The following is a 19,207-nucleotide window of genomic DNA, read 5'->3' as shown; positions in this document are numbered from 1 at the left end:
CTTCCTCCCCCCTCACCCCCTCTCTCCCTGCCTTCCCTCTTTCCTTCCCTCCTCCCTTCCTTCCTCTCTTCCTCTTCCATCCTTCCTCCCTCCCTCTCTTCTTTCCTCCCTTCCTTCATTCTTCCCTCCCCTTCTTCCATTTGTTTTAGTTCCTTCCATTCAGAGAGCATTGTCTTATGACATTACAGAGGACTTTTGCTTCTTCCTGGGAAACTGAGTTCCACATTTGCAAGGAGGGGGCTGTGGGCAGCAGAAAGGGAATACTTTTCATTTGCTCCTACTGAAACTGTCTTATGAATCCCAAAAGTTTTAAGCTAGATGTCAATCAAAAGGCAGCAGCTTTATGCCACTTACATGCCTTCTGAAAGAGATCTATGTTTCTTATAGTGGGGAAACAAACAAACAAACAACTGCCTGAAATAGATTTGGGAATTTTGAAATGCTGAATTTAATATGTGAAGTCTGTACTGTTTGTTAGCATTCAGGTAATGGGCAGTTACTTTCAGAAATCAGTGCTTAAAACAATCCAAGAAGCTGGAACAAACCTTTGTATTATGTTTTACTGTTTTCCTCTGTTTGGCAGAATAAAGCGGTCTGAAATGTCCTGCTGTCACAGCACAAAATCAAGAGCACCTCTTCATCTTCCCTCGGGCCAACAAAAGGGGACAGGATTTTCAGTGAAACCCAGATGTTGCTGTGAGTAAATGTGTGCATTTATTAACAGATAATAGTGGAGGACTGCAATTTATATCTGCAGAAGCTGAAATAATTAAGGAGGGTTGGGTATTAATGGATGTATGTTTTGAACAATCTCAAAAACTTCTTTGTGTGGAAAATTAAGATCCTTGCTGATATTGAAATATCTCAGATTGTTGTAAACCCATGTTTCTAATATTTTAACTGGGAATCACTTTCATGGTCCGGCACTGCTGATGCTGCCCCTTCAGAAGCCAGAAAATGTCAGATATCTCAGTATTTTCAGGATTGTTTTGTTCCCATTCAGGCTGACAGACAAAAAGGAGGGTTCTGAGGGAAGCTCTTATTTCCTCCCTTCCCATCTCCCTTTGCTCTTGCAATAGCACCATTGTACAGCACCGTTATGCCAAATTTTTTACATAGAGACAGACTCGCCTGTCCCACATTGTCATTTCGACACTGTTTTTAACAAAGATGTATTTTCTGAGGATCATGTTTGAGAATAAATGGCTTTGGGTCTAGCACTAGTAAAAGAAGAAAAGCAAATCCAAAGAACCCACTCATTGAGTTCAGAGTAGCTACAGGGCAATGCTGCATCTTGCTTTTTAGGTGAAATCTGCAATTTTGTTTATCCAGAGCAATCTGTAACAGCTCTATGGTAAAGCTGCTTTGAGGTTTAGTTTTGAAGTTTACTGCTCCCAGTTTTCATTTATTCCATCATAATACATGCATAAAACATTTTTATTATGTGGATAGTAATTTGCATGAGCACGAGGACTTTAGCTCAAATGCTCATGAACAAGACTGTTCTTCAGTCGGGTCAACTGGAAGTTATTCTGCTTTACTACAGGGCTTTCAGTTAATTAAATTCAAAGAACCTGTTCAACTGCTAAGGCCTGTTATACTCCAGATAAGGAAAAAAATACATTTTTTCATCAGTCTCTGGGGACAGACACTGCTGATGCTCCTCCTGCTGTAGCCACAATACAGTGGGCCACAATACAAGTGAAAAGGAGGAAGAATGTCCTGCCCAAAGTATTTCAGTGGGACATACACGTCTGTGATGAACACAGAAAGGACTATTCAGATGCATTGTGTTATATGGAATGAACTACATTTCTGATCTTCTAATGCAATTAATATTGTGCTCTGCAAGTAATGTAATTAACACAGGAAAAGAGGAGTGAACTGCATTTACAGTAGAAGTGAACTTTACCTAAAATTATCATTTCAGAAAATTGACTGTTCTTCTAACTGTTGGTAATTATTTTTTCCTTTTTTTTCTTGAGTTCCTCTTTATTTGGATAGGTAATAAAATTAGTTTTGATCCTGCACACTGAAGGAGAAACCCTAGTGGCCACATTCTGACTCTACTTGAACTAGTGTAGGAGCTCATACGGAAAATTAAGTGAAAATCAATTAACAGTTGCCCCGGGCATTTGAAACAAATGCCAGGAATCCCTAAATGTTTCTCAGTTCTGTATAAATCATAGCTGACAAGTGGTGGTATCTCTGCTTCCACTGAAAATTTGCTTTGTTACAGTGAAAATTCTTTTATTATATATAGTTGCTGATGTACATATATATATGTATTAACCGTCTACATTTTCTCATGTGCATCTTCCATAAATCTCCTTTTGAGTCTCTTCCAAAGAAACTAACCTATGCTTTTGAAGAAAAGATGACTACCTGGTTGAAGAAAAGGAGTAATGGAGAACACATTCTTCAAGATATTGGATAGTATTCACTGCACCATCAGGAGATATCTTTGTTTGGTACAAAGTGCTAAAGCCTTAAAAGACTAAAGCCGAACAATAATGAATAGAACTGATTTCCCATCTTTGGATTCTAGAGTGCTGACATGGGAGTTTGAAGACGGTGGAAGGAATCTATGGACTGTATTTACTGATGTAATTCAATAATTAAAGATAATTGTACAATTTCTCTTAAGCTTGTTGAAATTCAAGTTTTCTTTTGCTTTAGGCACGACCCAAAAAATGTAATAATATTTACCATACTACCTAATTTATGTATGTCTTTAAATAGTTTACAAAGTGAATTGATAATACAAAAAGTACCCAAAATCAGAGAGAGAATTTGTACAGATTTATACAAATCCACGAACTTGAAAAGCCTGCCTTTGTCTCAGAACTTCTATCTTTGTTTCAAAGAGAGAAACTGGTACATTACGTAGATAGGAGAAAAGGAACTGAAGGGTATAGATAAAGGAGAAATGAGCTTAAAGCCTAAGGAAGAGGAAAAAAATATATAATACAATCGGAGTGATCAGAGATAAAGAACAAGAAAAAATCATCAAGAGATTTTTCTTGAAAGAGGAGGTAGAATGGAGATGTATTTTGTAGGCTACTCTGTTGGATTAAAGAAGGCCTGAAATGAAAAGGTATGTGCAACAAAGGCGTGAGGCAGATGGAAGGCTTCTCTTCTTATTTCCTAAGGCTGAGGGCTTCCAGTCCTTTTTGCATTTGGCTAATTGCAAAGTCTGCAATCTCAAAGGGTCACAATCATTTTCAGCTTTTGCTGGTGAGAGACACAAAGCAGACAACACTGCACGTTGCTCCTGCTATAATAAGATGTCATTTCATCAGGAGGAGTAGACAAAAGGATAGATTTTCCTCTTTCCTCTTTTCCTCTGTTTTGCTTTGGGATATAACATTCAGTTTCTCTCTCCAGTTTCCTACAACATCACAAGGCCAGTTTTTGCTTTGAACTTCAGTAATATCAAGTACCTTCCATGTAAATGGTGCTTGAGATATAAGCGTATTGCATGGCCTCTGAGAAACCAAGACCACATGGAAACTGTTCCCCCCCAATTTCTGCCAATAACATCAGATTTTGCATTGCTTCCCCAACAAGAACTGCCCTGTATCAGAGGCTAGCTTTGTGCAGGGGCTGATGGTTCTGTATAGTTTGTGTTTGTGAGCCATCAAAGGCTTTGAGTGGGAGAGAGGAAACGATGAAGGAAACCTGGAATCTGTGCCCATACTGTTGCAACCTTTCTGAGTTTACTTTAAGAATCTTTATCCAGCTCTTCATCTTTTCACTTTGATCACTGTAACATCTCTTCACCTTGGTTTCTAGCTTTTTCCTTTCCCCACACCATCAATCTGCACAGATGCTGCTTTTTCCAGTCAGAGCCTCTTTTGGCATTTTTGCACTTTACCTCCATCTTATTTCTGAACTTCTGTTTCTCTTGTTGTCCCTCGGTGACTGTGTTTTTGCATGCTGTAGAGATACTCAATGCTTTTTTTTTCTGTGCCATGTCCTCATTCTATTCTATGACCTCTTTTGTGCTGCCTGTACTCCAGGAGTGCTGAGACAAACAGGCTGGGACAGAACACATCTCTGTGCTCTTCCTGGGAGCACATTTTATTCCAGAAAATTTGTTCTGCTGGTCTCACCTATATTTCTTCAATTGTTTAATATTAAGCACTTATCCAGCAGCGTGAATTACAATTATCATGAATTATACAACATGGCAGTTTCTGCCCTGCTTTGCTCTCATTTACATAACTGCTAGACTGTAATCACATTTTGTCTTCCAGACAGAAATCTTCCAGACTTCTCCCAGGTTTAATTGGAGGTGCTTTGTAAACCTTTGATGGTTAAGGACACCAGATTTTGGAGTGAAATGCTGGTGTATGTATACCATTTTCAGTTTTATAAGATTTAGACCTGACTTCATGGCCACTCATTGCATCTTCCTGTTGGTGAGGGTTATGGATAAGGTGTGGGTAGTTAAAGAAGAGCAAATGAAGCATGCTAGTTCATAGAGTTGGGGGAAGAAGCTGGTGCAATTGTGATTTTTCTTTTTGCAAGCATCGTAGAGGCTGGCTTTCAGATAATGTAGATGTGTGAGGATGTGTTTTGTCTCAGGAATCAAGCTGGAGTCCAAGTCTGACATTCATTACTGTGCTGTGCATTACCACAACTCTAGAAAATATTCTTCCAGCAATTTAAATTTAATATTTCACAGTCACTTTCAAACATCATCAGGCTGGGTCAGTACTTTCCTTTTTGTCTTTAAGTTGTAAAAATTTTATCTTCTCTACCTAATAAAACACATGCTGCACTCAAAAATCTCTCATTCCTTCTTGCAAAGGTGACATAGCGAAGCTGTACATATACCACTCTTGGTATCAAATGTAATTATTGATGTAAGGAACGTATCAGCCCTGGCCTGTGTGATGCTGCTATTTCATCTGCAGGCATCCTTCTCCAAGCCATATAAACACACTGCTCCAGTGTTGTGCTTTCTTCAGCCCTTAGTTGACTGTATAACATTTTTGAATGAGTTGTGTTTTGTACATAGCCCGTGAAATCAGTTTGTGCAGCAATTGGTTGCTTTCCAGAAGAGTGCTGTATGAGTGTAAGTCATTAATGTCGTCATTATCCAAGGAAAAGGATGAAAATATGCAGATATATTTCTTAGTGTAGATGTAATTATAGCATTTTGCAAGACTATTTAAATAGTACTTATTTGGCATAGTGGTTGCTATTTAGTTTTAAGCAAGATGAAAGGTAGATCATTTTTGCTTATTTTTGTTCCATTTTAATGCAGTGCTATTAAACTAAGCAAATTTCAGATTGGAGAGAGGGAAGTAATAGGATGATTTGAAAAACAGCAATGAAAGAGAATGAAAAATGAAAATAATTGTTGTTTTTTAGAGATAAAATTAACGTCGCAAACAGCAGTAAAACCATAACTGCCTCTAACTTTTTCATCTGCTTCTATCTTTTTCATCTTGAGATCCCAGAAGCTTGAAAGCACAAAAGAAACAGCTTGTGGAAAATCTGTGAAGTCCATCTATTTCTACAATAGGATTATTCATCACCACATGTTTTCCCCATCTGGAAGTAAAGGGACAAAATGCTGAAACCACCACCGTCTCACTTGCAAATTGCTCCACAGTCTAACCAGTCATGCTATTGAGAAGATATGCCTGCAGTTCAACCCAAATTGTCTGTAATCATGTTGCTTCCTTTCCCTTGTTATCCTGAGTAGTTCCTCCCCACCCATATGTTTAACCTCTCTGAAATATTTGTGGATGGCAATCAGATCCCTCTGAGTCACTGCTTAGCTAAGCTGTATGCATTTTCAGCATCCTTCTTTTCTTGTGTAAATCTTCTCAGATATTTAACCATTTTTCTCCACTTTCCTGTGAAATCCTCAGCATTCACTGAAGACGTTAGAATGATTACCCCTGGCTGAACATGGGAACGGAACATGAGCCTTACACAGATGGTCCCCTTAGTGGCCTGGGTTCAAGTGCAGTGGGTTGAGGTGCTCAAACACTCCTTTACCACGCTTGGAACTCCTGCTCTATAAATCAGGGCTATACAGTCTGGGGAGTACTGGAACTGTACAGTTGGGGGAAAGTCCCAGCTTTGCTCCACCTGGACTGTGACCACAATGGAAAATTTTCTGGTTAAAGTCAATTATTTTGCTGCCGAAAGGTAAGGCTTCTACAGCGGCCTGTGTGTGGCTGGGGCTATGCTACGAACAGTTCTTAGCTACAAAGAGAGGTAAAGTTCTCACTCTGTACAGCCATGTCCACACTCTTACTAGCTGCAGCATAGTCCAACTTAATCACATGGAGCAGTGCAAACAGTGTGAAGGAATACCATCTTCCAGATTTCAGAGGTAAAACCAATGCTTAGATTATTGGATTGACCAAGCATGATAATTAGACACACGGAGTTTTCTAATTTTCCACTTATTTACCACTGCAATTTGGAAAAACAGTTGGGAAATGTGAAACATTCCATGGGATGGGATGTTTGTAGTATCTTTCCTCAGAAGAACGTGTGTAACATGGTGTGTTTTAATAAATACTGCAGTCAGGGAACTGACTCTTGGCCAAAGCAGGAGCCTGGGAAGACAGAAATATTTGCAGCTGGTCAGTGCTTTCCACCTCTCCCTTCCCACTGAGGCCAGCGACCAAAAAGCCATCCATCCTGAGTGCTAAGGCGTGCTGGCCTCCCTGCCTACTTTCTATCAACAGTTTTGACAGGTCCTCACTGATTGTTGTTATGAAATCAAATCTATATTTACAGCCAGAAAATGCCTGTCAAAATATATCTTTAACAACCTGAAATTTAATTCTTCAGCCGTCTCTATAGTAGGCATGTCCATTACAGGAAATCTTTCCTTCCTCTTTCCATTAAAATATTTTCAATTTGGCATGCCAAAAAAGCTGTATCTCAAAGAGGAAAAAAAAAATAGTCTTTAGTAGAGCAAGAAGATTTACAAAATCATTTATTACCTTTGGTTTCCAAACTAATCTTAGAATGAGAGAGAGTAGTGCTAAAATGCCTAAGCAAAGTGGGGAGATCATAGGACCACATAACCTACTCAGGCTTAAATAATAGTAGCAGTAATAATAGTAGTAATAATAATAGTAGCAATAATAATAATAGTAATAATAATAATAATGGTAATAAAATAGATGAGCTAAGTGATTTGATATCTGAGCTTATTATGTGACAAGTGATTGAAACTACATAAGAGGAAAAGGACTGTATGAAAAATTAAAACTGGCAACACTGGTAAGACTGTGTGTCAGGAGAAGTAATTGCAGGAAACTTCTGCAGTGCACATTAAGACCACCCAGCTCCTCTGTGCTGGCAAGGTAGCAGAATCTGATAAGCTACTTGAAGAACACATTACTGAAAATCAGCATGTCTATTTAATTGGCCTACATTTCATAGAGTTCATAGCTCTCATAAGAAGAGCTAATGTCTCTCGTGTTTCTGCTTTGTTTATATCAGGAACTGCAGCCAAGTTCTTGCTTCTAGCTTTGCTTAGAGTTTCTCATGGATCTGGGGAGAGTGTCCTGCCAGTGACAGATTGAGACTGAGTGTAATTGGGGATGCAGGAAGGTGAGGGAAAGAGGGCAATATCCCAGGGTCATGGGATCAATGCTTGTAAATGGGAAGAGGGGAAGTCATAGAATCATTGAATCATAGAATCGCTAAGGTTGGAAAAGACCCACAGGATCATCCAGTCCAACCATTCACCCATCACCAATGGTTCTCGCTAAACCATGTCCCTCAACACAACATCCAAACGCTCTTTGAATACCACCAGGCTCGGTGACTCCACCACCTCTCTGGGCAGCCCATTCCAGTGCCTGACCACCCTTTCAGAGAAGTAGTATTTCCTAACGTCCAGCCTGAACCTTCCCTGGCGCAGCTTGAAGCCATTCCCTCTAGTGCTACCACTAGTCACCCGAGAGAAGAGGCTGACCCCCAGCTCACCACAACCTCCCTTCAGGTAGTTATAGAGAGCAATAAGGTCTCCCCTGAACCTCCTCTTCTCTAGACTGAACAATCCCAGCTCCTTCAGCCGCTCTTCATAAGGCCTGTGCTCCAGACCCCTCACCAGCTTTGTTGCCCTCCTCTGGACACGCTCGAGGGCCTCGATGTCTCTCTTACAGTGAGGGACCCAAAACTGGACACAGTACTCGAGGTGTGGCCTCACCAGTGCTGAGTACAGGGGGATAATTACTTCCCTGTTCCTGCTGGCCACACTATTTTTGATACAAGCCAGGATGCCATTGGCCTTCTTGGCCACCTGGGCACACTGCTGGCTCATGTTCAGTCTAGCGTCAATCAACATCCGTAGGTCCATTTCCTCTACACAGTCTTCCAGCCACTCTGCCCCAAGCCTGTAGCGTTGCCTGGGGTTATTGTGGCCAAAGTGCAGGACCCGGCATTTGTTCTTGTTGAATCCCATCCCATTGGCTTCAGCCCAGCTATCCAGCCTATGCCCAGCTATCCAGCCTAGACAGGCTCCTGTCTATTTCCTTTATCATGATTCAATAGAATGAATATTTTTCTTTGGTGGTACATAATGAACACTAAATTAATGAACTACATTGTAGCTGCAGCATTTTATTTATTTATGTACAGGTTAGTTTTCATATCTCTTTCCCTATATACCTTCCAATAGAGTCATAGCATCATTTAGGTTGGATAAGACTCTTAAGATCATCAAGTCCAACCACCAACCTATCACTACTGACTGAACCACTGAACCATATCCCTAAGCACCACATCCATGTATCTTACATACCTCCGGGGATGAGGATTCCACCATTTCCCTGAGCAACCTATTCTGTGCCTGAAAAATTATTCCTGATTTCCAGCCTAAATCTCCTTTGGCACAACGTGAAGCTCTCTCTTCACGTCATCTCACTTGTCACTTGAAAAAACAGGGTAACACCTTACTCCTTTCATTTAACTGTAGAGAGTGATGAGGTCTCCCCTCAGCCTCCTTTTCTCCATACTAAATAGCTCCAGTTTTCGCATGCACACCTGGTAACTCTTATTTTCTTGTTCTTTCACCAGCTCTGTTGCTGTGTTTTGCACATGTTCAACAAACTCAGCTTCCTTCTTGCGGTGAGGAGTACTCAAGATGTGGTCTTATCAGTGTCAAGCATTGAGGGACAAGCAGAACAATTCAAAGGCTATGACTATCCTTGAGACCTTGTAGCACCTGCACCTACAGAAACTGTCCACAGAGGCCTTACCGGACCATGTTTTATTGTCATTGTTTCTGGGCAAAGGTTTTATAATGCAGCAGTGGAGTCCATCTTGCTGAAGCAATGGAGACAGATAGTGATGGAGCTGCCAGAACAACCTGTAAATTATCTGCCCTAAAATCCTCAAAGAGCACTTTGTGCTGAAAAGAAGGCTGTTCAAGGCAGGAGGGGAAGAATTTGATCTTGCCTACATTTGTTGTACAGGAACAGAAAGGAGGAGTGCTTTATTCATCAAGTGAACACAGCACTTTAAAAATTCAACTAAGTCAATATAGGAATACGTTTAAAATGTATTCACCTTCAGAGAGAGATTTCCTGGACTGACAGAACTGCCAATGGGTATGAGTTATTGCTTAGCAAAAGTTGCTGCAAAGGATGCTGTACCCATCACCTCTGTGAAGGGGTCTTATGTGGAACAAGCTGCTAAGAAAGTTATGGCCAACAGAAGTTCTGCCTTTGACTGGTGCTTTGGTAACTACCTGTGGGGATAGTCTGCTGTTATTCTATTTTTCTTCCTTCTTTGTCAGAGAAAATGGCAGTCTGGTGACAGTGTTCTTGAGAATAGCAACTTCATTCTACCAGGTTCTGCTGGTAGAGTAGAAGTGGAAAGTCCTGCCTGAGAATGTGCATTGTAGAATCACTGCTCCCAAAGCTGGCAGCTCTGCCAAAACCCAGAACATGAGTGCTTTGGGGATGCCCTGGTAGAAACTTAGGTCAGTGCTGGCCTTGGGCCATCCAGAGTAAGATGTGAACTGCCTGGACTACGGCATTACTGGGCAGAAAGAGTGTCTGATCCCTTCATGATTTCAACTTCAGATTTGCACACCTTATATTTACCTCTGAGTACTTTGTAGCACAGTTTGATATTTATGCTTTGACTTTAATTCAGAAAGAATCTGGAGAGGAATAAGAGAGAGGCTAAAAATGTGCAAGACAAAAAATACATGTGTGATTTCTGAAATCTGACAGTGTTTAGGAGGGGAAATAGAAGCTACACTGTTGATTATTTTACTTTATTCTCCCAATTGAATGTGATTTTTTTTGTTTTGTTATTTTTTATTTTTCTTTCTATGCTATGTATGGATGATACCAGGCCAGTTCCTACCCAAAGGCTTGCTTAAGTGCTTTCAATCTTACTTGCTTACCTTGCATCTACAGTAACAAGGATTCAGTTGTGAGTAAGCCTCAGCATGTTACTTTAGTTCAAATGATTTCTAACTGGAATATCAGTGAATCTTTACCTTCAGGTCATCCGTGCTCTTTTGTAAGAATGAATTTCAGTAGCTTAAAAATGCTCAGAGTTTGTGAATGACAATGATAACTCACTGCTATGAAACTTCCTGTAAGTGTGCACCCATCTCCCTAAATAAGTAGAAATGGGTTTCAAATAACAGGCTCTTCTGTTTATAAGAGTGGTAATTAGAAGTGCATTAAGGAAACCCTCATTTCAGAAGCAGGCGTATTATATCTATGAAGTTTCCTGCTTTTTTCCTTTTCTATATATGTTTGAGGCTCCTGATTGTCTAATGAGATTAGGGTAAATTTGAAATTAATTGTATCTTGTATATGTTTTTGAAATAACAGGCATAAAGCTACATTAACTTGTTTCCATTTGTGAAAGCAGCCTGTTTTCCTTGGTACGTAAGTAACTTCATGGTTACTAAAGTCTTACTTATACCCTTTGAATTGTATGAGCAAACCTTTCTCTATTTTATGTGTTCATGAAGATATTGAAGAAATATCAGCAGCTTTGTATGCAAGTAGATGAGTGAAGTTGGCATTTAAACTCTTGAAAATTACATAACAGCTACTAGTGTTAAGAAATTATAGATATGATGAAGGAAGAGCTGTGAATTTACATTTAGAAATTAACCCAGCTGGGTTTTGTGTGTGAGTGAAAGGTGAAGGAGAGATATTTTTAAAAGCTATTATTGTGCATCAGCAAGGTGTGTGTCATTAACTAATTATTTTGAGAATGCCTTACTAAGACAGTGGTGGTAATTAGTCTTTAGATTTGTAGAAGGAATGTGATATTCCTTTTAATTGGGAAAGTTTTCCTGCCTCTGGGCACGCGCCCTGAAGTGGAGAGGGGGGGAGAGTAGAGGAGAAGGGAAAGTAGGAGGGGAGTGGAGGGAAGAGGTGAGGAAGGAAGGAGACTCAGTGGACTTTAAGAATTGTCCATCCTTTTCCAAAATAGTCAGCAGTGCTACTGAAAAGCCTTCCTTCTGAATGATATTATCCTATCCTAACATTACTTTGAAGTTTTCTACCCCTAGATGAATTCTACATTCATTAATGTCAGCAAGCCTTTTTTTTTTTCTGGACTATTGAGGCCATCTTTCCTGCAAATGACCTTAACAGCTGCAAAGAGAAAAGATATGATAACATTACATTAAAACACACACTATGGTAGTTCTCTGAAAATTTGGAGATTTTGTTAGGTTTCTGGCTGAGTTTATGAATTTACTGTATGCAAAGCTGCAATGGATTTTTCAGTTCCCTCCACTAGTTCCCCCAAGCCTCAGGTTATGAGAGAAGAGCCAAAAATGCAGGGCAATGTTAATTATAGGATAGCCAGAGGCATTATGTTCCCTCTTCCAAGCTGTTCTCAACAGTGACTTATTGCCTCACTTCAGAGAACAAATTAAGATGCTCTGCAATGATGGATCCCAAAAACTTGTTTGTCCTGAGAACCAAGGAAGAGAAAAAGGTGTGGCAATCAGTGAATGCACCAGAACACGTGAAGCTAGGGGGATGTGAAAATATAATGCTGAAATACCCAGTCTATCTTTCCTTCTCTGCCCTAACCTACAGGAGAAATAAAATCAGTTATATGTTTTGACTTTCTGTGAAATAGAGGGAGCATTAGACCTTCTGCATTCAAGGGGGGAACCATGGACATAAGAATAGCTGTTTATCTTCATTTGTGGTCTTGGAGATGAATAAGGAATGAGTGACGATGTGTATTCACTACTGAGTACATAACACAACTGTTCGAGAGAAGATGCAGGTTTCCAAAATCTACCAGCTGCCATGCACTGGGCTAGTTTGGCAACGTCCATCTTACCACTCGTGAAAGTAGGCCTTCGCATATTTGTGTAATTCAGCAAAGGATGTGGTCAAATTATTGCCTTTGTCTCTTTTTATTCTGAATTACCTCAAGAACTAAGGTCAAATAAGGAAAAACTATCCCACAGCAAAAGAGAGAAGAAGCAAAGACATGCTGGTTAGCTTCTCACTGTCTGCTAAACTGCATGAAGTCTACTTGAAATCTCTGATCTACACTAACATACCAACTTAAAAAAAATCCACAAATGCTATACCCTGCAACTAGATAAGTAGGCAGCTGGGTTAAACTTGTAGATAGTGAGTCAGGCTCCTCAGATTCTGGGGAAGACTGAAGATGAGAGGAAGCAGAGTAACTGCTGGCCCTTTGGTATGGAACACAGGCAAAGTCAGGGGACAACAATGGCAAAAGTTCCCTGGTCTATGGGGTATTTGGGACGTGAATCCCCTTCCTGAGGGTGAAAGTGGTGCCTGAAAGAGTCATGTACAGAGGTCAGTGCGTTAGGCTGGTGAGTGTCCAGGAGGAAACACTCCTGGAGGACAGCAATACAATAAGTTTAAGAAAAAAAAAAGGCCAGAACATAAATTCTTGCCACCCTTTAAAATTTAACAATATTAAGCATAATCATTTGGCAGTTCACTTAATCTCAGTGGCAAAAATAACTGGTTATACGTTATTATTGAAGATTAAAATCTTAAATCTTCCATCAAGGCGGGGAGGGAGCAGGAGGTGCTAGATATGACTTTTGTCATATCAGGACCCTAATGAATTCTGCAAAAAAAGAATTCTTATGAAATATCCTTTCCATTCAGCTATTATCTTTGGCTGTAGCAATTACTCATTTGCTCTAAACTGAAATCCAACAACATGAAGCACAGCTATTCTCTTTCAAACTAAAATCAGTATTGGCAGGATGACTGAAACTATTTGCTTCCATTAAAGGCAAAATATGTCCTAAGTGGTCACAAGTGTGCCATATTCCTCAGCTGTCAGTGCCTAATTTGAAATATTTAATTTAAAACATTTTTAAAGCAGGCTGGTTGTCTCTGTTGCTCTGAGCTTACATCTCCTACATTCTATTTCCAATACCTGCCCCCAGATCCATTGGCTGCTTCTGATGTGCTAATGCATTTAGAAATGTGACTTTCCTCATCTATGCTAGACAAAAAGTCTAATGCAAGATCATGTTGGTGAGTTCATTCTAGAACACCATCTTCTCTGGCCTTTTGTTATGGGAGAAGCAACAGGAAGGAAACTGAGCTCCAACTACTGCTCCAGTATGGTCAGCAAGATGCACAGGAGGGAAATTCTGTACCCAGCTTGTGGAAGGTATGGCATGCCTCTTTCAGATCCTCCTCAGAAGGGCATCTACATCACAGTAGTGCGGCCAAAGATGTGGTGGAGAAGCCATGAGAGAGGAGTCCCAGAGAGAACCTCATAATCCATAGAATCATAGAATCATTAACATTGGAAAAGACCTCTACAGTAATCTAGTCCAACCACCAATCTGTCCCCACCATGCCCACTAACCACCTCCCTAAGTGCCACATCTACACCTTTTATTAACACCTCCAGGGACTCCACCACTTCCCCAGGCAGCCTGTTCCAATGCATTAACACTCTTTTGGAGAATAATTTTTTCCTAATATTGAACCTGAACTTCCCCTGGCACAACTTAAAGCCATTACTTCTTGTCCTATCACTAACTACATGGGAGAAGAGGCCAACCCCCATCTTGCCACAGACTCCTTTCAGGCAGTTGTAGAGGGCAATAAGGTCTCCCCTGAGCCTCCTCTTCTCCAGACCAAACAATTCCATTTCCCTCAGCTCACCCCAAGACCTGTGCTTCAGATCCTGGATTAATCTTCTGTGCACTTGAATAAAAATGTAGTTTCTACTGAAAGACAAAACTTTTCATGCAAAGAGAGGACAATTCTGTTTAAAAACAACAGTAAGTACATCAGAGACATTGTATTCATCCTACATTCTGAAAAAAAAAATGCCAATAATAAAGCTCTATCTAGAGAACTGTGGAAGGAAAAAATTTTTTGATATCTTTTTTTTCTAAACAATTAAAGCTGAAGCATTCAGCATTTTGGATCCAGTGTAAATCCTCACATTCCTGGGCAATATATATACATATTTTCTGTCAGCAAATCCTTAGTTTCCACATTAGTTAATGTTCCACCTGCTGTATAAACCCAGAGAAGCTGTCTCTTGCAACTGTAGTGTTCCCTTCTGGCAGTCCTTTTTTCTTCCTTTTTCTTCTGTCAAATATGCAGAAAATACCTTTGAAAATGTACACAGTGTTCACAATAAATGGAAATAACACAGATGCACGCGTGTACATTTATGGAAGTGTAATAATTCTGAGAACAGTACAGAGAGCTCAGTTAACAGACTACAGTAAACGATGCCAGGTTACCTAAACCTCATAGTCCCAAAAGGAAGGATTTTAGACAGCTTGCTGATGTTCACAGTGTCATGACGTATGTCAGCACCAAGCCCACGTAACGGGTTTAAATGATCTATTGACCTCCAACGGATATTATGAACATGGGTATCATCCTTCATTGTTAATAAAAAGGGAACCAACTGAGACATTTTGATTCTTGTTTGTCCTGCTTCACCGTTATTCAGACCCTTCCATATTGGAAAAGCATGAAGAGACAGCAAGCAGTTTCAATTCAGTGTTTCTGAACTGGGGATCCATTGTGATAGGAAAGATTTCAAGTTAAAGTGAGATGAAAGATGTGGCCCAAATGAGCAAAAGTGGTTGGTGGCAGGAAATTCGCTGATGCTAATTTATACTGCTTAGAATATTTTCTCCAAACTGCTAGGTGGGAGGGTAGCTAGTTGATCCCTCCAGAAAGCCCAGGAAAAGCCCATGCTGTTTCCATAGCCTCTCTGTGAAGCCTGCTCCAGAGTTCTGCCAACCTCAAAGTAAAGATTTTTCTCATGTTCTTATGGAACTTTCTATGCTCCAGTCTGTGCCTGTTGCCCTTTGTCCTGTCACTGGGTACCACTGAAAAGAGCCTGGCTCTTTAACTCCCGCCCTTTAGATATTTATAAGAGTTCTAAGATTTCCTCTCACTCTTCTCCAGGCTGAACAACCTCTGGTCTTTTAGTCTTTCCTTATAAAGGAGATTCTCCATGCCCGTAGCCACCTTTTAGGCTTTCCTCTGGACTTTTTCCAGTAGTTCCTCATCTTTCTTGAACTGAGGAGCCCAGAACTGGACACAGTACTCCAAGTGAGGCCTCACCAGGGCAGAGCAGAGGGGGAGGATCACCTCCCTAGATCTGCTGGCTATGCTCTTTCTAATGCACCCCAAGATACTGTTGGTCTTGTTGGCCATAAGGGCACACTGCTGGCTCATGACCATCCTGCTGTCCACCAGAACACCCAGGTCCTTCTCCACAGAGCTCCTCTCCAGCAAGTCAGCCCCTAACCTGTACTGATGCATATGGTTCTTCTTTCACAGGTGGAGGACTCTGCCCTTGCCCTTGTTGAACTTCATCAGGTTTCTCTCCTCCCAGCTCTCCAGTCTGTCCAGATCTTGCAGAAGGGCAGAGCATCCTTCTGGTGTGTCAGCCATTCCTCCCAGCTTTGTATCAGTTTCACACTGATAAAAGGGTCAATGTACACTGGCTATTCTTAGCCACTTTTTTCATAATTTGCATTTAAAAAGCTATCACATGTCTTTTAATTCCCTTGTTATACACCTGTAAATTCTCACTGTATGTTTTGCTGATATTTATCACCAATGAAAGTTCATTCACCACAGATCCCTCATTTAGGAAAGGAATATATGGGGGTATTGTCTGAGCTCTATCTTTCTTAATGCCACAGTACATGAAGAAAATGAAGCAAAATAAAATAAAATAAAATAAATAAAATAAAATAAATAAAATAAATTGTTCCAAAGGTGGACCTTTATTCAGATGACTCCTAAAGTCTTACTTTATGGCTTTATTGTCCTTATGTCTTTTGCATTGTCCGACGTACAACTGAGGCAGAATAGACACACCATCCATTTAGTTGTGGCTTTTTTTTTTTTTTTTTTTTTTTTTTTTTGCCAATTTACCTTGACTGTGTCAGCTATGGGAGGCACTTATAAGCTTTCTCCTCCTGGGAAACTTTGCACAGGGCCAAGAAAATTGGTAGAATCTTACTTTAAAAGTAAAATGTTATATATTCATTTCTCAGTGGTAAAAAATATACAGCAAAGGATAAAACCACGCTGTGAACCCAATCCTGCTCTGGCAGGGAGAAAGAGACTGTGCAACTTGTTTTGGCTCAGTGTGATATTGGATTTGGTTCCACCCAACAGTGATCAACAGATGAAAAGAGCACTTGCGGGTAAATGCTTTCCCCTTCAGCCATCACACCCCATGGGGTGCAGCATACTCTGTGGAAAAGATACATGACATGTCTGGCTGGCTTTTAGAAGTTGTGAAGGGATGAAACATACTTAGAGCAGATGGTGTCTTTGGAAACCACCAGCATGTAAAGAATTTCTACTGACCATATGTGAACTGAGATTTTTCAAAATCACATTTAGTCAGATTTCAGTGGATTTTCATGGGGTCAAAATAAGGGCACATAACTGACACCAGGAACATTCTTGTCAAATGTCCTGGAAGTGCTTCAGTGTACAGAGCAACTTCAGCTCAATCAAAGCCATGAGCTATAAAAACCTTGTAACATAACATATTTCCCCTAGCTAGAGCATTTCAATCCTTCTAAAGGAAACTTGTCCAAGAAAACCCGGGCTGAGGCTGGACCTGAAAAATTTGAGTCTAAGCTATTAAATGTTGCTAGGCTTAACAGTAAAAACAAAATCAGGTGAAATAATACATCAAACTATGCGTTAGCATCTGTAAAAGTATTTCACAACATTTTAAAAAATGGGCAGTTGTATATTTAGCTTAATTATGACAGCTTTCACATTCCAGCTTCTGGGAAATTTTTGAAAAGACTGGAAAACAACTGCTGAAATTGGGTGTGGATTGGCAAAACACAGGTGAGTTTGTTACTGTTGGATTCAGCTAATTCTCACTCAATTAGGACTGATATTGGGAATGCCCAGCAGCCAAAAAAACCCCACAAAGGTTGAGGCTCACATTTCAAATATACTTGCACAGAAAGCATCTACAAATGTAAGAAATAGAAACAAAGTCCATATAATAAATAAAAAAATAAATACTTTTTTTTTTTTTTTTTTTTTTTATAGAAACTTCTCTCTCTGGTCAAGATGTTGCTAAGTCAACCTTGGATAAATCTTTCAGACATTAAATGATATTCAAATGCTAGTAACAATTTCTAATATGAAGTACCAAATCAAGAAAATAAACTAATAATTTGATTTAATTAAGAAGTAGCGTGTCTACCTACACCACCTGCAGAGCGTGCCGTTTCCTAACTGAAATGTCTGCCTCTTGGCTGTTCAATGTTTTCCATTTATTGGCTGTTGGTTACATGGCCTCTGGCAATAGTACATTCAATAGTATTATTCCCATCTGTCTGGTTGGCTCAGCTTTTTAGCAACATGTTGTAGCTTGGGGGTTATTTTTGGCCGCAATTTAATTAATTACCTCATTGTTCATACACTATACAGTAAATTTTGCACTTATTTGGAAATCTCAAGCATGGTTTACATCATCAATCTTCATTTATTTATTTTACTTAGAATTAACAGAAGGCCATAAACACTTTGATAGCATTTTTCTTCTTTTTTATCTTAACAGTACAGATCAGTTTAGGGATGAATTTTCTTACCTACTGTAAATTTCAGAATTATTCAGAGAAGAACAAAACTCCCAAGTGATTCTGGGTCATTGTAAATTCAGTTCTACACTGAGACTCAAAAGATAACCTATCTCAATCCTTCACCAAGGAAAGTTCATTTATCTATGAGGAAATGGCAAGGCAGATAATTATGCAACATTTTACTAAAAGTATTAGTGATGGAGATTCACAGTGTCTCAGCTTTACATTACTAATTTACATAAAAGCAGACCATAAGATAAAAAATCAAAGTATTATTTTCTTTTCACACATGTGCCATTTTCAGTAATTTAACTTTAAACATCTGCTGATTTTTCCTGTCAGTGGTGGTGTTCAGATATTTGGCAAGTTTTCCCAGACCAAGCAATTTCTTTTACCTTACTGATAGTTTGCACGTGTCCTGAGAGCTTAAAAGCTATGAAGATTAGGTTACTCTAGGCTTCTTGGCAAATTAAATCAATAGGAACTATGTCTGTGGTCATACAGTAGAGTTCATATACCCCTGGTGATAATGGAAACATATATCAGTCCTTTAATCTGAGTTCTGACATCTCCCTGAAATAGGTAATTATGATTCAAGTAGACATGTTTCTTTCTTTACACTTAAGTTCTGCACATAATGTAAATATTTCTTGAAGTAATCTGTTTGATACCCAAAGAAGAGGGAAAGATGACACTAAATTTTTCACCTCCTTTCTTCAGAATCACTGAATCACAGAATTGTAAGGGCTGGATGGGACCTCCAGAGATCACTGAGTCCAACCCCCATGCAGAGCAGGCCGCCTACAGCAGGTTGCACAGGTAGACATCCAGGCAGGTCTTGAATATCTCCAGGGAAGAAGAATCCACAACCTCCCTGGGCACCCTGTATGTCTGTGGCTTTGCACCTTACCCTACTGTGTGAAGCACAGTTCTGACACAAATCCAGAATATTAGAGTTTGAATGTAGTCATTCTATTTCTACCAACACACTCTTCTCTATCGTGCAGTTCTTCAGGGAAGAACATCACGAGTGCTGTGAGATTTTTTTCCTAAAGATGGACAACGTTACTGAGGAACAAACAAATTGCCCTACATAGTACTGTGTAATTG

At 39.8% G+C, this 19,207-nt stretch overlaps 1 long non-coding RNA gene across 4 annotated transcripts in view; it reads left to right on the top strand.

Annotated features, from left to right (window-relative positions):
* LOC101752273 overlaps positions 1-16,360 on the top strand; it is a 28,357-nt gene extending 11,997 nt beyond the window's left edge. Inside the window, exons 4-7 of one of the 4 annotated variants that reach the window (XR_006938534.1) lie at positions 584-696; positions 2,339-7,596; positions 9,067-13,656; positions 15,810-16,360. This is a non-coding gene — a long non-coding RNA (uncharacterized LOC101752273). Of the gene's footprint in view, positions 1-583; positions 7,597-9,066; positions 13,657-15,809 lie in introns of all 4 variants that reach the window. The other 3 variants (XR_006938533.1, XR_006938535.1, XR_005857499.2) reach the window with 3 other exon arrangements.
* Positions 16,361-19,207: the final 2,847 nt, after the last annotated feature.

The sequence above is a fragment of the Gallus gallus genome, chromosome 2 (genome assembly GCF_016699485.2).
Source record: "Gallus gallus isolate bGalGal1 chromosome 2, bGalGal1.mat.broiler.GRCg7b, whole genome shotgun sequence".
NCBI lineage: Eukaryota > Metazoa > Chordata > Aves > Galliformes > Phasianidae > Gallus > Gallus gallus.
Note: the sequence above shows the minus strand (reverse complement) of the source record. Positions and strands in the feature narration are given on the sequence as shown.